Below are 19644 nucleotides of genomic sequence, written 5' to 3'. Positions count from 1 at the left end.
CATGAAGAGATGTTGAGGTCGGCCAGGATGGACTGACTTTTTACAGCAACTAGAAAGAAGACCACTAGAAGAGCAGGTCTTTAACCAGCATCCATAAAATCCATGGAGTCGGCTCCAGAGAAATGAAGGAAGGTCAACTTTTATCAACCTCCATCCAGATGTTCAACTTGATATCTTTACTTTGACATTTTTAGCACCACAAACCTTTAGTATCACACTTTATTATCATTTATTAGGACTTTAATGGAATCCACCAGCAGATTTAGTTTTTGTTGACAAACTTTATTCTCGTCATCGTGGGACTGCAGTATTTAAAACTGTTCCTTCTATTTGACCTCATGTTTATTAGTTTTAGTGGAGAAAGTTATTTTAGTTGTCGATTAGTCTCTTAAAAACCAAATAATAAATTGGATTAATCAAGAGGTTTAAATTTCTTACTTTGTCATATTTTAAATATGACAGAAAATGGAAAATAAAGTGTCTTGAGACAATTTGACCTGTAATTGGCATTATATAAATAAAATTGAATTAAAATTGTATGTATCTTGTAATGTTGGAGTAATTCAGCCATATATGTTGGAAAACACATTTTCTTTGACCATTAATCTGTTGATTGTTTTCTCCAGTAATTCATTTCTTGTTTTGGTTTATAAAATGTCAAACCCAAATATATTCAGTTTACTGTCATAAAAACCAAAAAGATTTACATTCATGATGCAGGAATCAGGCAGTTTTTCACTTTTTATCTTAGTTTAGTCAGAAAGATAGTTGATAATGTGTGAATTGTTGCAGCTTCTGAGCCGTAAAAGGTTTTAATCTTTGGGGCCGAGTGTCAAAAAACATTTAGAAACCAACATCCACAAAACACTCAACAAAGATTTGAACATCATTAAAGGGAAATCCAACTTTTGCATGACAATGTCTAATGAAAGGACATTTATTTCCAACGTAAATGTGTGATATTCATCCTCTGGAGCTTTCTCTTCACATCGTCTCCCACCTGGACTGATTTGGTCGGGAGCATGTGTAACAAACATTTGAAAAACTGCACTTTAACATCAATGAATGACACTGAAGTTTAATCTCTACATAAATGAGACTGAGTCTGGATGTGCAGCTCTGTCATTAACTCCTAAGTTTAGGGAAAGTTCAAACAAAAGAGGACAGTTCAGATAAGACTTGAGAATGAGCTTATTCTGAACAAACATCTCAGATTTTCTGAGCTTCAGCACCTCTAGCAAGATATTTTAACAACAAGCAACTCAAGAGATCCAGAAGTTGGAGAGAGTTAGCTTTAGCTGAGCCAAAGAACATGTGGGACGCTAACCTAGCAAACATTTCAGACTTTTCTCAGTGAATTCTGAGAAATAATTTACTATTTAAAGACAGAGCTACACATCTTAACTCAGTCTCATTAAAACAGACTCTAATTCAGTGTCATCCATCCATATTAAAGTGCAGTTACCCAAAATGTTTGTTGCATGAGCTCCAACAAAACCTGTCCAGGTAGAAGGCCACTTTGACAAACAGGAAGTGGATGATTCCAAGCAGATTTATAGAAGGGGGAACTGGACTGTACTAAGTGTGGTGGAGTATAGAGGGGTGTTTTGTGGGTTTTTAAGGCTGATAATGATTATTAGTGAAACATTTGGAGTAGATATTCATTTGCAGTAAATTAAAATATTTACTACTATCTACTTAGAAGAACACAAACTCTAACTAAACTCTAAACTTTGTTGATACGTTTTTGTTTTGTTTACAGATGTTAAGTTAAAGGAGTTTTATTCGTGACGGATAACCAATCAAATCACTCCAGAAGACAGAGCGACCACAGGTAGATAAAGGTTCAGAGCAAAAGTTGCGCTATTTTTAAATGTATTTATTACCATAAATCAGTAAAAAAAAAAAAAAAAATACTGATAATCAGTAAATCAGTCAGGCCACAACTACTACAATTCTACAATGTATGTCTCTTTCCTTTGACTTGTTATTTGTACAATCTACAATGTATATTATGGTGTTTTTCATACCAAAGGCTATACTATGATGTTTTCTAAGAGACATACTCTGTTTGTTCTGGCCCTTGGTCACTGCACTCCTCCTCTGTTGTTTTCTGGATTGTACTCAGCTGCATGCCTTCGTCCACCAGGCCTCCGTTGACTCGTCCCGCCTGCCGTCTCTGGAGCTGAAGCTGGATTGGAACAGACCAAAGTACAGTCCAATCACGATGCCAGCTCCCTCTCAAAAGGCTCCTTCATCTGGCAGGTGGTGGCACTTCTTCTGAGGGGAAGCTGAGCTGTCCTGGCAGAACTTTGGAGATGTGTTCCAGTGGTTGGTGGATGTGTGGGGAGATAGAGAGGGACCTTTGAATTATTCAGAAAGGAAAACAGGGAACCCATTAGTAGTTTTAGTTTAGGGTGCCACTGCGGTGTGTTTTGGGGTTTTAAGAGGTGAACAGGAAGAGTTTTTTTTTCGTATTGATTATCTTTTACTTTGTTCCTGGTTGGAATGCCCATCAATGTCAACGTGAAGTTCACTTTTAGTTCTGTTTATTTATTTTTATTTTACTAACACCCATTTGCTTTTCACCCCCTCACATGTTGTGTTGTTGTAAACTTAGTCTTTCAAATAAATACTTGTCAAACCCTCTGGAAACCAGCGTTTGTACTGTTTTTGTGTTGCTCCTCACCTACTTCAGACAGCCGGGACATAACTTTTTGTGGACTAAAGGCTTTTCTGTGACGTTTTTAGAGCGACATGCTATACTATGATGTTTTTAGACCAAAGGCTATAATATGACGTTTTTTGGGCGACATGTTATACTATGACGTTTGCTGGACGACATGCTATACTATGACGTTTTTAAACCAAAGGCTACACTGTGACATTTTTTGAGTGACATGCTATACTATGACGTTTTTTGAACGACATTCTATACCATGATGTTTGTTGGACGACATGCTATACTATGACGTTTTAAGAGCAACATGCTAAACTATGACAATTTTAGAGCGACATGCTACACTATGGACGTTTGTTGGATGACATGCTATACTATGGACATTTTCTGGACCAAAGGCTATACTATGACGTTTGTTGGGAACATGCTATACTATCGGCTTTTTTAATTGACATATTACTATGATGTGTTTTTTGTTTGTGTTTTTTTGTTTTTTAGCAACATATAATAATTTGAACAGTTTCAAAAATTACTATACCTTTACTTGTGCAATGAAATATTATTCTTTTTAGGCAAAGGCCATGTTTGATTACATATAGGCCATTAAATAAATGTTTATTAAAAACTAAAAAGTATTTAAAAAATAATAACCAACTTAGGCATTTACTGAGTCACTAAAATAGTGTAGAGTCTACGGCCACATCAGCATTATTATAAGCATCCTCTGGTAAATTCACAGCCATATACTGTAGGAAATCTAGCTGATCTCATCATGATGTCTCTCACCATATGGACTTCAGGAGATGATTAGATGATGATAAACTGTGACCTGCTGGTTGGGTTCTCTCTGTTCTCATATTTCCTCCATGTTTGTCTCCTGATGCTGCCTTACTTCAGCCAGTCCATGAGCAACAGAAAACACAGTTTGCCTTGTATCCATTGCCAGGGGTTCCACTCTTCCCACTCCAGTCTGTACATTTGCAAACGTTTTTGCTTCTTTAGACGTGGTGGAGTTTCAGGTGTAGACATTTTTAAACGTGCGGGTGCAGCAGCGTCTGTAACCTGGCAACCAGAGACAGGACAGGACAGGACCGGACACACAGAGACGTCTGAAGTCTGTCCACTGGACCTGGCATCGGGTCCTCGCTACAAAAGTCCTACGAAGATGAAATTTGCTGCCCTTAATATTTCCTGTGTTTTATTTTATTCATTATGCAGTTTTGATGAGTGTGTGACAGACGTGTACGGGGCATTTATGAAAATACGGAATAACTTGCGTCCCGTATTGATTCAATACGGGACGCAACAATTAATTATCAAATAAAGGACGTTTGCGTATTTTAAGGGACGGGTGGCAACCTTACAGAGCAGTGTAAAGAAACTGGTCACCTAGCAAACTGAATTAGTCTAAGGAACACTTTGTTTATTATGTGTGTTTTCTGCTCAAGTTAATGTCCTGGTTTGATTCATTTTAAATTACTCCTGATCTTGAAAGGTTTTAAACTGTGCAGTCAAAGTAGTTACAACTGTGAGCGAATAGCTTGAAATGAACTGCCCTAGACTGCTCTGTTCATAGCCGACCATTCTTTCACAGAATGCTATATCAAGAGTTATTGTACAATGATAGATAAATGCAGCCCATTTTTCAACCGTTTCCTGTTTAGTATGCATACCCTCCTCTTAATTTGTTCTAAAAGAAATGTCTAATGAGGCAGTCTAGTCTTTCAGTCAGGTTAAGTCATTTTTCCCATTGGTGGTTTGCATTATATAACTTTGTTTTTCTCTGTTCTAGGAACTATTGTTAAATCATCTTTATGTGAGACTTTGTTCTCGTTTGGAGCATATTCTCAGACGCATGCCTCTGGAACTGGACTTCTTATAGTTCACTTGCACACAAGAACTTGTGTTTTTAAATGATTTATCTAACCAAGTAGAAGTTTGCCCAGCTATTTTAAATGCACTGACACAGCTACACCATCTTATCAGCTCAGAAAAAGAAAACAGGAATCAGTACATTGCAACTGTGCACTCAGAGAGAGGAGCAGCTGGGCAACAAAGAATGCTCACATCCCCAGAGCACCTTTACAACTTACTGGAACTTAATATGTCTGTCCCATGTATAGATAATGGTATCTGTGAAATATTAGCTGAGTATGTCAAATATTTTTAGATTTTTTTAAGTGGACCGTAGACCTAGTTTCAGTATTTTTTTTTCTCACTTTGAAATTTGATGCTATATATATTATATATATATCTCAAGAATAATTCAAGATAAAAGCCTGAAATTTTTACTTATTTGTCTTGCTAACATAAGCATATCCGATTGCTATTAAATACAGCGGTGGAAAAAAGTTTTTGGACACCTCATACATTTGTGAAATATTGCATTAAGAATCCCTCTGAGGTCTTCAAATGCAATTTCTATTAGTTCAGCCACAGCCATAATACGAAACAAATCCTAAAAAAGTCAATAAAAACTTGAAATTCATTGGTTCCTTAAAAATAAGAAATTTTGAGTATTGGGTCATTTTGGTAGAATTTAGTTTTGTTAGTCATGTAAACAATAAACCAAAAAAGCATCATTTGTGTCTGTCTAATGCAGTCACACCTTCTGAAACACAAAAGACTTTCCATCAAATATTTCATGATAATATTTGAGATTGTGGAAAATTTTCAAGGTGCCTGAAAACTTTTTTCCACCACTGTATCTGTCAAAGCATGAAAATTTGCCATTGGAAAAATGCCACTATATTCAGAAGGATATATGTGGTCATGGTTCCATTATGCCAATGTCATGGTAATGACTGGATGCAGGGCTAATTTACAAAGAAATTACACAAAACAACATGTCAGGTTTCAAAGACTGGACTTTTCATAGACCACTTCATTTTTTTCATATTTCAACTCACCCATAATCTGAGATTATTGATCTACTTGTTCAGTATTATAGATTCTTCATCATTGTTCTGAGATAGTGTCATTCAAACAACCTCAAATTTCAATGTGCAAAAAAATGCCTGTTGAAGTAGGTTGACAGTGACAGTCAATTTAAAAATATTTTTTGCTCTGACAGTATTTGGCAGCCTATATATATATATATATATATATATATATATATATATATATATATATATATATATATATATATAATATATATATATATATAGGTTGCTGTTTTGTAATATTGCAACGGATTTTCATCCCATTCGCCAGTGACAAAATACAGTACAGTCCAGTTCATTTTTTACTCCTGCTTTAATGCCGTGATTGCATGTATTGTTCACCAGAAATATTCTTAACTTCAGATACTTTAAATGTATGGCAGAAACACGCATACTTGAGCCAGATAACCTGTCAGGTGAGTTGGGAGAACAGGTAGGGGAGGGAATCCAAAAGTGCACTTAGTTTTGTCAGTCAAGTAAAACTAACTAGAGAACAACACCTAACATATCTTGACTGGCAAGTGCAAATACAGGCCAGGATGTCAGTCTTAAATGATGTGTAGTCCTTGTAATGTCCTGGGAATGTAAGGTCTCATAGCAGGTGGAGGCTGTCAGGTATCTGCCATTCACTACTTCTGAGGAGAGAGTTCGTGGTAGTCTCCTATCCAGTCCAGAATTTCACCAGACTGGTCAGTTCAGACAGTGTTGCTATGGAGTGGATTAAAATTGATTAAATAAATGGCTACAACAAATTATCAAAAACAATCTAGGGTACGCATACTAAACAGGAAACGGTTGAAAAAATGGGCTGCATTTATCACTATCATTGCACAATAACTCTTGATATAGCATTCTGTGAAAGAATGGTTGGCTATGAACAGAGCAGTCTAGGGCAGTTCATTTCAAGCTATTTGCTCACAGTTGTAACTACTTTGACTGCACAGTTTAAAACCTTTCAAGATCAGGAGTAATTTGAAATGAGTCAAACCAGGACATTAACTTGAGCAGAAAACACACATAATAAACAAAGTGTTACCTAGACTAATTAAGTTTGCTTGGTGACCAGTTTCTTTACACTGCTCTGTGACTTAACTGCATTTTCGGGCGCATAAATCACACTTCCACCCATTTGTGGGTTTATAAAATTGTTACTCAACTACCCAGCTGCAGAACGTGCTGTCTGTATGACCTTATTACTGTGCTAGCGCGGCTAGCGCTGTATTAGCGCGGCTAGCGCGGCCAACGCTGTATTAGCGCGGCTAGCGCTGTATTAGCGCGGCTAGCGCGGCTAACGCTGTATTAGCGTGGCTAGCGCTGTATTAGCGCGGCTAACGCTGTGCTAGCGCAGCTAACGGCATGCATTACAGCTTACTGACTCTCGCAAAAACAAACCACATACAGGACAAAAAGGATTAATACAGTCACTGACGCGCCGTCGCTCATGCTGGTAACCGTGGTTGACCCCGGTCTTATGAGGTGAACCGTCTGCGTCACATGACCGGAAGAGCGCCACGTGATTGGCTGGGCGTTGGTTCGATTTTGGCCAGGATCGATTTTTTACGCCTGAGTCCCCCGGATGTGAACAGCAAATTTTTTGACAGCGAATTTTTTGACATTCAATTTTTTGATGGCGAATTTTGAACATTGAATTTTTTGATGGCGAATTTTGAACATTGAATTTTTTGATGGTGAATTTTGAAGACATCAAATTTTTTTGATGGCGAATTTTGAAGACATTGAATTTTTAACTGGTTTTTAGAATTTTGATGAGCTATATTCAGGCATAAAAAATTCACATACGTAATTTTGATGCAAAAAAATTCAAAGTAAGAAATTCAGCAGCTTTTAAAATTCAGAATCTGATGAGTCTGATTTGCTTCCATAACCGAGCTCACTCTGAACATGACACGTGACGTGGTTGTTTTATGTTGGGTGTTTGTCAAGCGGACAGCAGAAGGTGTGTTTCAAGTTGTTACTCACAGAAAATGTTGGGTTTTTTTTTAGTTTAACAGACATTTTAAAAACACAACCCACAGGAACTAAAATGGTATTTAATCTCGGTATGTGGTGAAAATGTTTGCATTTTACTGAGTTTTAAGTTACATGTTTAGTGTTAATACATCCCTGACATGCAGACTAAAGGAGCAGCATCACACGAATGATACAGAAATAGTTTAATATCTATATAAGATGTTTTTAAATGTAGCTTTAGTGGTAATATGTAAGCGACTACCATAAAGGAGCAGTTACGAAAACCTGGCAGGCAGTCACCACAACCCATGATGTTTCCTAACAACGTAGGAAAACATGAAAAAATGCAGGGTTTGTGCTAACCCATAATTATCTAATTATTGCTTTGACAGTTGAGGCTGTGGTCCAGGTGATGTGATGTGGTCTCTCACAAGTACGTCACCTGGATTTAGTCTTTAAGTTTCCTTACAAATCTTTCTTGAGTTTAATAACTGATGATGCAGATGCTGTACAACTCACCTTTTTCACTCTTTGTGGTCAGCTAAAGATTTTGAATAGACTTTGTGTAGTTTTCTTTATTAATGTGTGTGTGTGAATGGGTCAGATCAGTAATCATCTGCACTGCTTGAGTGTTTAGGCAGTATAAAGCAAGTTCTCATTACTGATTTCTGGCCTTGGCTTTCCCACAACAAAAATAGTCACATGTCGTGACAGGTAAGGCAGAGGTGTAACTAATTACAGTAATGATGACTCCGTTTCATTAAAGTGGGTCAGAAGCAGTGCAAAAGAGACTAGCATGCCAAAAACGCATTAAATGATGCTGCAGTCGAGATAACTCGGAGCTCAAACATTTCTGATCGGAAGCTTAGAAAAGTTTGTTAAAGTCAGACTGTGATACTCAGGCCAGTTCAAACATTCTGTGTTCAACCTTTCAGAATCACTGGATGTCACTACAAGCCCAGCATCTCAGACCAAAACAAATGGACATGTCCACCACCCCCTCCCTTCACTTCCATTTACAATAAGAAAGGTCAGTATGTGGTGAAATAAGGAAATAAGAAAGGAGAGCTAACAGACAATAATCGAGCCCATACTCTGAATGGCCATAGCAAGTTGTCAAAACCCCAGTAATGTTATCTTAACTTTACCCATCACTCCTTCTCTTCACTCATATCTGCTCCACTCCTTGTGTTTCTGTTTCCATGGTCTGTCATACTGGAGCAGACCTGTGGAGCCAACATGTCCACTTGTGGATGAACTGGCGTGTAGCCATGTGTGGAAACAGACACATAAAGACTGGAGTGGATCAGACACCAGAGCCTCAAAACAATACTAGAGGCTAACGCTGAGCTGGAATGAAATAAGTGCACATACATTAGGTAAATAGCATGAATAAAATGCTTTGTTTTTAAGTTACTTGGGTTTTTAGGGCACCGGCTGAATGCTGGACTGCACTTTCACTTTTCCATTGCAGTATGGGAGGTCACTCTCATTCTATTTATAAGCACTGGAAGGGCCAACAGATTCAAAGGGCACATGCACATGCACATGTGGCTGAACCAGCTGCCATGAAAAGCTATGTTAAAACATTATGGACTGTCTGAAACATGCAACATTAGTGGTACACTCTATTGTGTGTAATATTCTGACTAAACCAACATGTATTACGTGTAATAGCCTCATATCTTACCCTTCATTTCCATAGTGTATCTAACTACGTCTTCAGTTAGGTTCTGCTAACACTGTGCCAACATTGTCAGCCTGATTGTTGACGGATTGTTTTGCTTTTTACTGAAGCTCCTAGGATTACCATGACCTGGATGAATAGGAATCTACACAGACATTGAAGCATGGAAAATTTCCTAACTCAGAAATTAGAAAGTTCAGTTTTAAAATGTCTGGTCTCTGAGGTAGACTGGGTGCAGGCATTGTTAATAGTTATTAATTGCACCTGTGCTTTTCCTTCCTGAACAAAAACTCTGTTTGTCCAGCCATGAAGACATGGGAATATTCCACTCAACAGTTGTGTTGAATTTGTATGTCAGCACTGACAGAGGGCAGGATGAGTGTCATATTCTGCTGTGCAGATACTCAGAATAGGCCCACTTCCTGTATTTACACAGCCCACTCCCAAGTGTACTTCCTCTTTTCAGATCTCAGATTGTACTTCTGAAACTGTCAGTGCACTTGGTCTAAAGAAGAAGAACACACAGTACCATTGAACTTGAGTAACAAACAAGATGACTGGTGCCCCAGAGTAACACACAAAGTGAAAACAGAGACAGTAACAGACGGGCACACAATAAGAGCTAGACACAGATACTGTTGCTTTCAAATGTGTTATTATTGAGTGCAGACTGTGGTCTCTCTGTTAGTTACAGACCTGGAGACAAATCCACAAAGAACGGTCTGACTCCCTGTCTCTACCTGTTTCTGTCAGCCACTGTGTCATGATACCTCAAATGCAAGATACCCAACAGATACTCCTCTACAGCATGCATGACTTTATCCTCACTCTGAAACAGGGGTTTCTAGTTTGGGACAGATGTCAGATGGTATCAAGTCAGGTGAATAAGGTGCATGGGGTGCCAGTTCAATGTCACATTTAGCTGCCTCTGCCACCTGTTCTGTGTGGACGGACACATTGTCCTGGGGCAACAGCACAACAGCTCAAATTTTTCCTCTTTTTTTTCTTTGATTGCTTCAAATATTTGAGTTTTTGTGGACAGTGTCATAAGGCTTGGGTAGATTGGGAGTTGTACCCTGTTTTTCTGGTGAGGCTGATAATTTTATGAAGTCACCTTGTGTACAACTTGGCAACAAAAAATATAGAGGCACTGCATTTTAGCTTAAGTTTGACCCTCAATCTGAAATCCTTAGCTCGGGGATTTAGTCACTGACATAAACATTTCTGTTTTGTTTTTTTTTAAAATTTGACTCAGGAGCATCCTCTTCCACATCTTACTGTGTAGCAATGTCAGTGTTGCTTAACCCAAAGATTGTGACGCAAACCTCTGAAATGATGGTGAAAAAGTCAGTTTAGCTTTTGTTCATATTGGCAGCAGTTCAGACAATAATATCAGGTCATTTTGGGCTAATATGGAATTTTACAGCGGGTAGATATTTCTTTTCCACATGTGGTAGATAAGAAAATGGGGAGATGTTCTAACTATTCTTCTCTGTTATATTCTACTTATCCCCGACAGACACAAGATGTCTGCATCTGCAGTAGTTTTTTTTAATCTACTTTGCTACGTGGACAATTTTACTCTATATTATACTCTACTACAATCCTCTAAAAAAAAGTTAGTATACTTACTTTTAAAATGTAGACTTTACTTTTAAAACTTGTAAATACATTTAAAAATAAGCCAAAATTATGCAACATTTCTCAAAGATAAAGGTTATAAAACAGTTTCATGTTTTTCTACTTAAGGAAAGAAAGTGAATTTGTCCACCACTACCAGGAAGTAACTACTCTCAATCAGCATTTTAGTCAAGTATAGTTCTTTCTGTTATTTCACCTGTGTCTTTGGAAACATACCCTACACTTCCTAGCATACCACTGATGTGGAAAATTGCAGGAAGTTCAGTGCATTCAAGTTCAAAATTAGAGATTAGCTCAAGTGTTTCCTGTCAGCAACAAACAAAGAAGTGAAAGCTGTAGTTCTGTTTGATGCGAGACAATAGCTCCTATTCTCCTGTTGCCAACATTAAACAGAAAGCATAACAAGCAAAAGTGTATTTCTTATTATAAAGGATGTTGCTTTTGTCATTAGTTCTTTTGTAGATGTGTTTTTTGCTCTCAAGCATATTTTGGTGTGGACAAATATTAGGTCTAAGCACTATTGCAGTCTTTTGGCTGTATAATACACAAATCACACTTCTCAAAAATAGATTCATGAGGATGGAAAACTGCAAATATGCCAGGACATTTGGTGCAAAACTGGACTGTCTAGCATCTAGGAATGGATTTACTCTCAACTTCTGACACATCCTTGGAAATGTGGCTGTTCAAATACATTGATGTTGTTTAGTATTAATTATTTCTCCTGTTGGTTCTCTTCTCTTCTCTTCTCTTCTCTTCTCTTCTCTTCTCTTCTCTTCTCTTCTCTTCTCTTCTCTTCTCTTCTCTTCTCTTCTCTTCTCTTCTCTTCTCTTCTCTTCTCTTCTCTTCTCTTCTCTTCTCTTCTCTTCTCTTCTCTTCTCTTCTCTTCTCTTCTCTTCTCTTCCTCTAGACCTTCTAAATGAGGGTAAGAATTCCCATTGACCGCTGTGTTGGAAAGTCTTTATTTATAGCCTTGGAATGAACCTTGCAGGGCTCCTGCTATGAGCAACTGCTGTAGTGCTGCAGAGGTTACTGCTGCTGTGGCCTGTGGATCAACATGTTCTCGTAGGTCAGACCAGGAGGAGACACAACAAGGGTGTTGACATGGTGCATGTGCACATCTTAGCAAGACAGTCCGAGAAAGAGTCTTAGTCAGCCCTGACTCCAGCGAAAAGAAAATTATACTGAAAGCCCTCACAGGGCTGCGTATCATTTGACAGGACACAGATAAGCAGTTGACAATTCCGATAATCCTCTGATGATAGGGAACCTGGTCCAACCACAGCTCGATGATGCTCCAACTCTGATGTTTCAGGGATTCTCAGAGGCAGGGGTGTTATCTTTTTAACGCCTGTGGCCATCAGGGAACCACTGGCAGCATTTGGCATTGCCTTTGCCAGGTGACATTATGTGCGGCAGGACTGTCGGCTCAGCAACCATGAGTTTTTATAAACACCAGGTGAAGCAACCACATTTTGGCGAGCCTACCAATCATCCTCCTCTGTGTGTGTTTATGTAGACCTAATACCATGTATTCACTGGCCCTGCCCATTGTTTACACAGATCAGACATTTTCTTGAGCCCCTGGAAAGAAGTGGAGAGTTGGCTGAGAGCTCCGTTATGTTTGGCTTGGTTTGCCAAAAAGTCTTTGACTACACTGCTGCAGCAGAAGGCAATTCATTGTCTCATGAAACACAAAAACAGACAGAAGACCAAGTTTCCCATATTAGGTTAAGTCCCTGTATTTCAGAAATATTTCAATCTGCAGTAGACACTGATAGGTTTTATTCTTCTAATTTTAAGCTGGGAAAATATTACTCAAATTCCTGCTCCGTTTGCTTTTTATTCACATTTTGACTGGACTAGACCTTGATCCATCCTATTTAAAATGGGACTGCAGCTAATGCAGCTCACTAATTGACAGCAGTGGTGCCCCAGTTAGTCAGATAATTGTCACACCCTCGAGGTCCTCTCGTCTTTCACACGTGCTGGAACATAGCTGAGGTCAGATCTGCTATGAGATCATTTTACTCTATTCTAACTATTTCTCATGGGAGACTCTAAAAAGTCTATTGGGTCGGTATAATTATCTGACTGAACTCATTTTATCTTTCTCTGACTGACAGACACATGCAGGCATACTGATTGTGTGAGGTGTTCTGCAGTGCTAAGCTGCTGGCTGGATCCACACACACACAGATTCCCTGGTGTTACATTACTGCATCCCAGCCTCTCAGAACACAAGGTGAAGGGGTTAGGATGAATAAATGAAGCACTTATACCCTGAGGAGTCCTGACACACAGTCACACATACTATCATGTAACACCAGCAGCACTACAGCTACAGCTCCAGTCCAGAAAGTCTTGGTGCTGCATGCATCCAGTAGAGATTTAAAGTTGGCTGTAAACATGTTTTTAGCGTCTCAGTTCAGTTCGGTCATTTTATTGTCCCAAAAGGGCAACTTGGCTATAAAAACAAAAGTACATAAAATGTACAGAACAAAACAGTGCCAGACAATAATCTCTAAAATCTCATGTTGACTTGTTCAAATTTATAGTTGGCCACATTAGTTGATTCAGTTAATTTAGATGGAGACACTGCATTTGTTGGAATGAAACCAGACATGCAAAATTGTTATGATCCTGCTCCAGCCCCTGCCCTTCTTTCCCCTTCTTCCTCTTTTTCCTCCTTTCTCCCTTGGACCCTGATCTGTTTCTATTTTGACCGGTCTCTTTTTTGGCTGCCTCTGTCTGTCTGTCATCTCTCCCTCATGTCTCTCTCTCTCTCCCTGTCTCTCTCCCTCCTGCTCTCCCTGCTTCACCTGCCTGCATTCTGCTACCTGCTGATTACTGCAATGAGTGTTAGCTGCAGTAATCAGCTCACTCAGGACACCTGTTCACAATCACCTCTTGCAGTATAAAGCTCAGTTCATTCAGTTACACCTTGGCGGATCATAAAGACTCACATCTCCACTGGGACCCTGCATCCCCACTTTTGGACTTTGTTTTCCCCCCTGGATTACACCACATGGACTCTGATCTTCTCCCTGATTCTTGCCTGCCTTATTACTCCCTCAGCCTGTTTTCCCCCTCTGTGTTCAGTTTACCCCATCTTGTGAGTACCCCTCCTGAGCTTAGTTTTGTTAATTCAGTTTAGTTTTGTAGGCTTGAGTGTTGGGTTGTAGAGTTTAGAGTAGTTTGGTTTTGTTCTGTCCCCCTAGATCAGTTCTCCATTTATGTATTTGTTTAGTTATCTGGTTAAATAAAACTCCTTCATTTATTCACTTGTCTGCCAGTTTTCTGTGTCTGTGCTTGGGTTCTCCAGCTCCCCCCGTAACAGAAATGAGCATTTTTGTGTGCTTGCAGAGTAAAGAAGTCTATCATTTTATATGTAAACATACAGTGTGCACAGAAACCTAAAAACCTGGTACGTTACATGCATGTCATCCTGTCTAACCTCTAGTTGAGGCTCAGACTGCTGTGATATTTCACAGTAGCCATAGTGTCAGAGGCCACTCCAGTGTTTTACCGGTCTGAATGAAACTGTAAGACACTCACCTTTTTCTGTTAATGAGTGTGTGTGACAATGTTTAGCTCTTTAATCTAAAACATACCAACACAACAGAGTTATAATAAGAATAATGCAACCTACATATATATAAATGTATTTTTCTGGTTTAAATTGTGTGTAAAAATATGTAATTGCCACTCAATATTGCTTTAGCATGTTTTGTCTGAATATCATCATATAGTATGTCAGAGTGATACAGCTTTACTTGCAGACTCCAGACAGTGTTTTAAACTTGGTAAAAAGTTTATAGTAGCTATGTCTACTATGAACTTTTAAAGCTGGAATTTAAACTACATTTCATTTCATTTTATATGTGTAATATGTATATATGTGATTATAATTTCTAACTCACCAGCACAGTTATAGCTGTTATTAACCAACTCACAGTGAAGACAATGAGGAAGGCTGGTTTCAAACACACAATATCAAGTGTCTAATGTAACATATTCTTAAAAACCTCTTGTCTGTGCATGCCAAAGAGGTATAATTGCCATTATAGCCATTTTTTAAAATTCTAGCCCACTTCATAATAATTATCTTTTGACATTTCAGCATTAAGCAGTCTTACATGTCTTACACATAATTATCCTACTCACAGAATCCTTCCACTAACCCTCCACTGTGGAAAGAATAAATATTACTAAGCCCCTGCTAAAGCTCTGTCTTTATTTTTCTTTATCAAACCAAGTCTGTGAAAAAGTCAGTGGTCTTTCTCAGTGCGTTCATTGGGAACTGCGCAGCTCGAACCTTCCCTTAATCTTATGTAAGCAAACGATCTCTGTGCAGCACATGTTAGCAGTGTCACTGACCCTTTGCTAGTGCTTACATTTGCTCCTTGTGGTGATGCTTCCTGGGGTTCCAGGTCAGGTCTCACTTTTCATCTTCGCATTACGCAATGTAGTCTGGGAAGGTCTCTGTGGGTCTGAGTGTGCTCTTTGGGAGGCAAGTGTGGCGATAATGAGGAAAGAAGGGACGCAGATGTAAAGCAAAACCAGCTTATTATCTTACCTCCTCACGCCCAGTCAATCCGCATGCAGTGCATGTGAATATAAATATTCTGACATCAGAAAGATGTAATCAGAGTTGGTTTAAGTCATTGTTAAGCAATCAAAAATGCATTTATGTTGTGCAGTAGTAGTTTGGTGTCTTAATCCTCAGGGTTCTTATGCAGTAAGGAAATTATTGAATTAGGTTTTATTAATTTTGCATCTTTTCTATTTGCAAATATATAAAATTCTGAATTTCTAAAAATTAAAGGATCACACAAGCAGAATATTTTTCTCGGTGTTAAGAGCAGAGCCAGCCCAGCAAAGATGTTTACCTTTGTATGAGAAAGTTTTGACTACAGTGAGTTTGATGTTGTCAAAAGCAAAGCAAGACTGAACATCACAGCCTGCAAACATCTCTGCACCAAGTGTCCTATAATTGTATCAGACAGCTGCAACAAACAGGCTTTAAAAGAAAGTGTAACAGTATCTTTCAAATGCATATATATGGAGCATCACAGTTAGCCAAATATTAAGCTTGTCATTGCATTGTCAAGGACTCATGAATCATGCAGCTATCAGAAGAGTTAATGTACTATATTTTCTGCACAAGGAGACCTTTATGGTTGCATTCAGTGTCGATGTATGATATTATTTATTCAGTATATCAACGTAAAATAATGCAAAAGTCGGCAGAGATGTTGTGATCTCTCTTGTTGCTTGGTGTTTGTCAGCTTTAAAGAAAATGCTATTTATTGAACTTGTCTGGATTTAGTGTTAATTGATTTGTATTACATACAGTATCAAGAGCTACAATCTTCTGACATTTATTTGGCAACATAACATAGCACCATTCATTTACTCATTGGCGGAGTAAATATGTAAAGACCCAGTATATTTTGAAAAACTATCAGTGAAAGATGGCCCACTGACTTATATTTTATATTTGTACTAGAAAGTTGGTTCAAAACATTGCCTTAACAGTGTGGTGCATACTCTCTTGTGGACATTATGAAATGTCCATTGGATAATATATCATGGTTTATTATTTATATTCACAGTATGATTCACTGTATGATCTCAATGTTCCTTTCTGAATGTTCCCACCAGGGTATACTGTGGGTGTACAACATGTTTAGGTTCACTGACACAGGATACTAGGGAGCAAGTGTGGAAAATATTGCATGAGATGTATGAACAAAATGATTTCAAACCATTCAGGGTTCTGCCTGAGCTCCCCCTTCCTCTCTGGCTATATTTAAACTGTTCTCATTAAGAGCAAATGTCCTTTGGTACAGGCTCTATTTTACCTGTCTTTCTGTCCTACTAAAATTCTGTTTTTAGCAACATCATCTCAAAAAGTTTCTTCCACTGTCTCTCCCTCCATGTCATAAGACCCAGGAACATTTCTGGGTTCTTTTTCTTCCCCCCAACCTCTCACAGATACTTCACCTTACCGCCTAAGGAGGCCTGTCCCAGTTCCCAGCACTTTTTTTGGCAGAGCTTCTTCGGAAGGCCATCAGGGAGAATAGGTGGGAAATACAGCTTAAATTCAAAAATCTCCTGACTTCTTGTCGGACTCATTTCATTATCTCAAAGCAGTTCAGTTCTGGGCCGAATTAACTCTTTGCTTGACTTGTTTTCTCGAGCCACCTTACTTTTCCTGACAGCACAGGGCAGACTGACATGCAGTTCATTGGGAGCTGGTGTTAACATTTGTTTTCACATTGTAAGCCACCCTCTTTTCTGGCAGTGCCTTTCGTCTGCTGCAACAATGTTCTCAGCCCTCTGTGTTCTCAGAGCAGAGGGCCAAATGCCCAGCCGGTCAAACAGCTTTACATCCACTGCTTCTTCTATTTCATTCTGTCTCTTCATTGTTCTTTCTGTCCTCCTTTTATCTGATCCCTTTCTTGATCTCTGGGATTTACTGCCGGTGGTTGTGATGGTGGGCTCGAGGGTCAGAGTTATGCAACCCTGGAATTATTCCATGGGACAAATTGAGTCAGACAGGCTGAAGCTACAGTACATATCTCAGAGGTTCAAACACATTCCTATAGAGCTGGTTTGAGGTGAGAACGCACACATTTTTACATGAAAAGATAGAGGAGGATGCTTTATTTGATTCTTGTTAAGGAGTTACTCAGTTTATAACTGGTTATCTAACTTCAACCTTTGCAGCTCTTTCTCAGTTTCTCTTTCAGTTGCTTTGACAGTGTCCCAGAGTTTGTACGTACGAGGACAGATGACAAGCACCTGTGGCCATGGCCTCGTCTGGCCCAGGTCCCAGGACCCTCGGGATTCCCATAAAACCCCTGCTGACGCTCTCTGGGTCTAGTTTCCTTTGGCATCAGAAAGTGACAGAAAGAGAGCAGCAACTGATAGGAGGCTTTAGGGAGGAGTGGCTGTCGTCTCTCACACACATCCATACTGGCTGGCATTTGTTACCCTGGATGGATCTCTTACATGTCAAGCTTTATTAATTAATGTTTTATCAATCTGAAGCCAAATGTCCACTCATATGTAGAGCTGGCCAACATACCAACCTCTAACTCCATTCCAGGATATTTTCACAAGCTGGGCTGGGTGCCAAATAATTACACTAACGCTTCCAATCCAATTACGAGTGGATTTAATGTTACTTGGTTTCCACTGAGCCACTTTATTCAATTTATATTGCAGAGTTGACTTTGTAGACGGCAATCATTGCAAAAAAAACATCCATCAATCAAAGCTGTCAGCACTAAGTCCTGAAATTTTGTTTTTCCAAATTAAAAGTAAGCTGTCAACCAGTAGGGAGACCAATACAAATAGTTGGGGTCATAAGAATTTCCAGGATCAACTGTTGCTCTGTAGATGCGTTTGATCCACTTGTGTTGCATTGACTGATCATCACAGCCGCAGGTCCTAGACACAAAGCGACCTCATATTCACACATGCAGTGTATTTTGCAGTATTTTATTTACCCACAGAGCAGGTTCCATGAGAGTTTTACGCCACAAATCTTCCATCCTTTACTGCCCTCTGGACAGGTTCACTTTTGGCTGCTTTTTTCTCCACAAGCAACAGGCCAGTAGTATCACCACTGACCTCTACTTTGTGGAGGGACTTCGTGCACCACCATTACAACACATCCTCCTCTAAGTCCAGTTATCCAAACAAAAATAGTATACACCTTTTAATAACATCTTGAGACTGAGAGCCCCCCAGTTGTTACTGAGCTTTGGGAACATGCCAATGTTTGCAATGCAGTAATCTGTTTAAGAGTGGAAGAGTTCAGTGTTGGAAGAATTATTTAGATCCTTTACTTAAGCAAAAGTACAAAGACAGAAATGTGGAAATAATCCTTTACCCATAAAAGACCTGCACAAAAAATACCTTCAGTACAAGTACATAACTGTTTGCAGCAATTAGTATTAAAGTAAAAGAACTTGTTTGGTCCCTCCAATATCTTGCTAATGACATTATTACATATTAATATTGAAGCATCAGTGTGTAAGCAGCATGTTACTGCTGGAGCTGCTTTTTTGGTAGTTTTACATACAGAATCTGTTTTCAGTCTTGGGACTTTTTCTGACAGGATTTCTCTTTGATTTTTGGACAGATATTGTATCATTTGGTTATTTACTGAAATTAAGAATATTAGACGGAACTGTTAACAACTCATAGACATCTGCAATGTGACCCTGAATTCACACTGCTTTTTGTGAGACATCAGAGACTATACTACTGGTTAATTGATAACACTGTGTTGTGTTTGAAAAGCTTGTTATATCATAGCTTGTGTAAAAAAAATCGCCCTCATCATAAAAGTAAATAAAGCTGTCAAATAAATGCAGTGGAGTACAAAGTACAATATTTCTCTCTGCAATGTAGTGGAGTGGGATGAAGTAGCATAAATAGGAAATACAAGTACTTCAAAATTATACCTAAGTCCTGAGTGAATAAACTTTCCACCACTGGAAATGTGACAACAGATTGCAGTGACTTAAAACTTAAAAGATGAGACCTTGCATGACCCTCTAGGTTGCATGTCGACTGATTTCTTTATATGCTTTATGCCCTTCTGTGTTCAGGATAGTAAGTATGAATGTCCCCACTGAGGTTACTGGAGAAGTCCCAGTTGCAGATGATGTCATGCTGTACACATCACTAGTGACGCAGGGAAA

General features: G+C 38.8%; 1 long non-coding RNA gene across 1 annotated transcript in view; it reads right to left on the bottom strand.

Annotated features, from left to right (window-relative positions):
• Window positions 1–2091: 2091 nt before the first annotated feature.
• LOC129348949 (uncharacterized) overlaps window positions 2092–19644 on the bottom strand; it is a 145101-nt gene continuing 127548 nt past the window's right edge. The window contains exon 3 of the long non-coding RNA XR_008601724.1: window positions 2092–2363. This is a non-coding gene — a long non-coding RNA (uncharacterized LOC129348949). The remainder of the gene's footprint in view (window positions 2364–19644) is intronic.

The sequence above is a fragment of the Amphiprion ocellaris genome, chromosome 5 (assembly GCF_022539595.1).
Source record: "Amphiprion ocellaris isolate individual 3 ecotype Okinawa chromosome 5, ASM2253959v1, whole genome shotgun sequence".
Classification (NCBI taxonomy): domain Eukaryota; kingdom Metazoa; phylum Chordata; class Actinopteri; family Pomacentridae; genus Amphiprion; species Amphiprion ocellaris.
The sequence above is the reverse complement of the archived record's forward strand: the minus strand, read 5'-3'. Positions and strand labels throughout refer to the sequence as shown.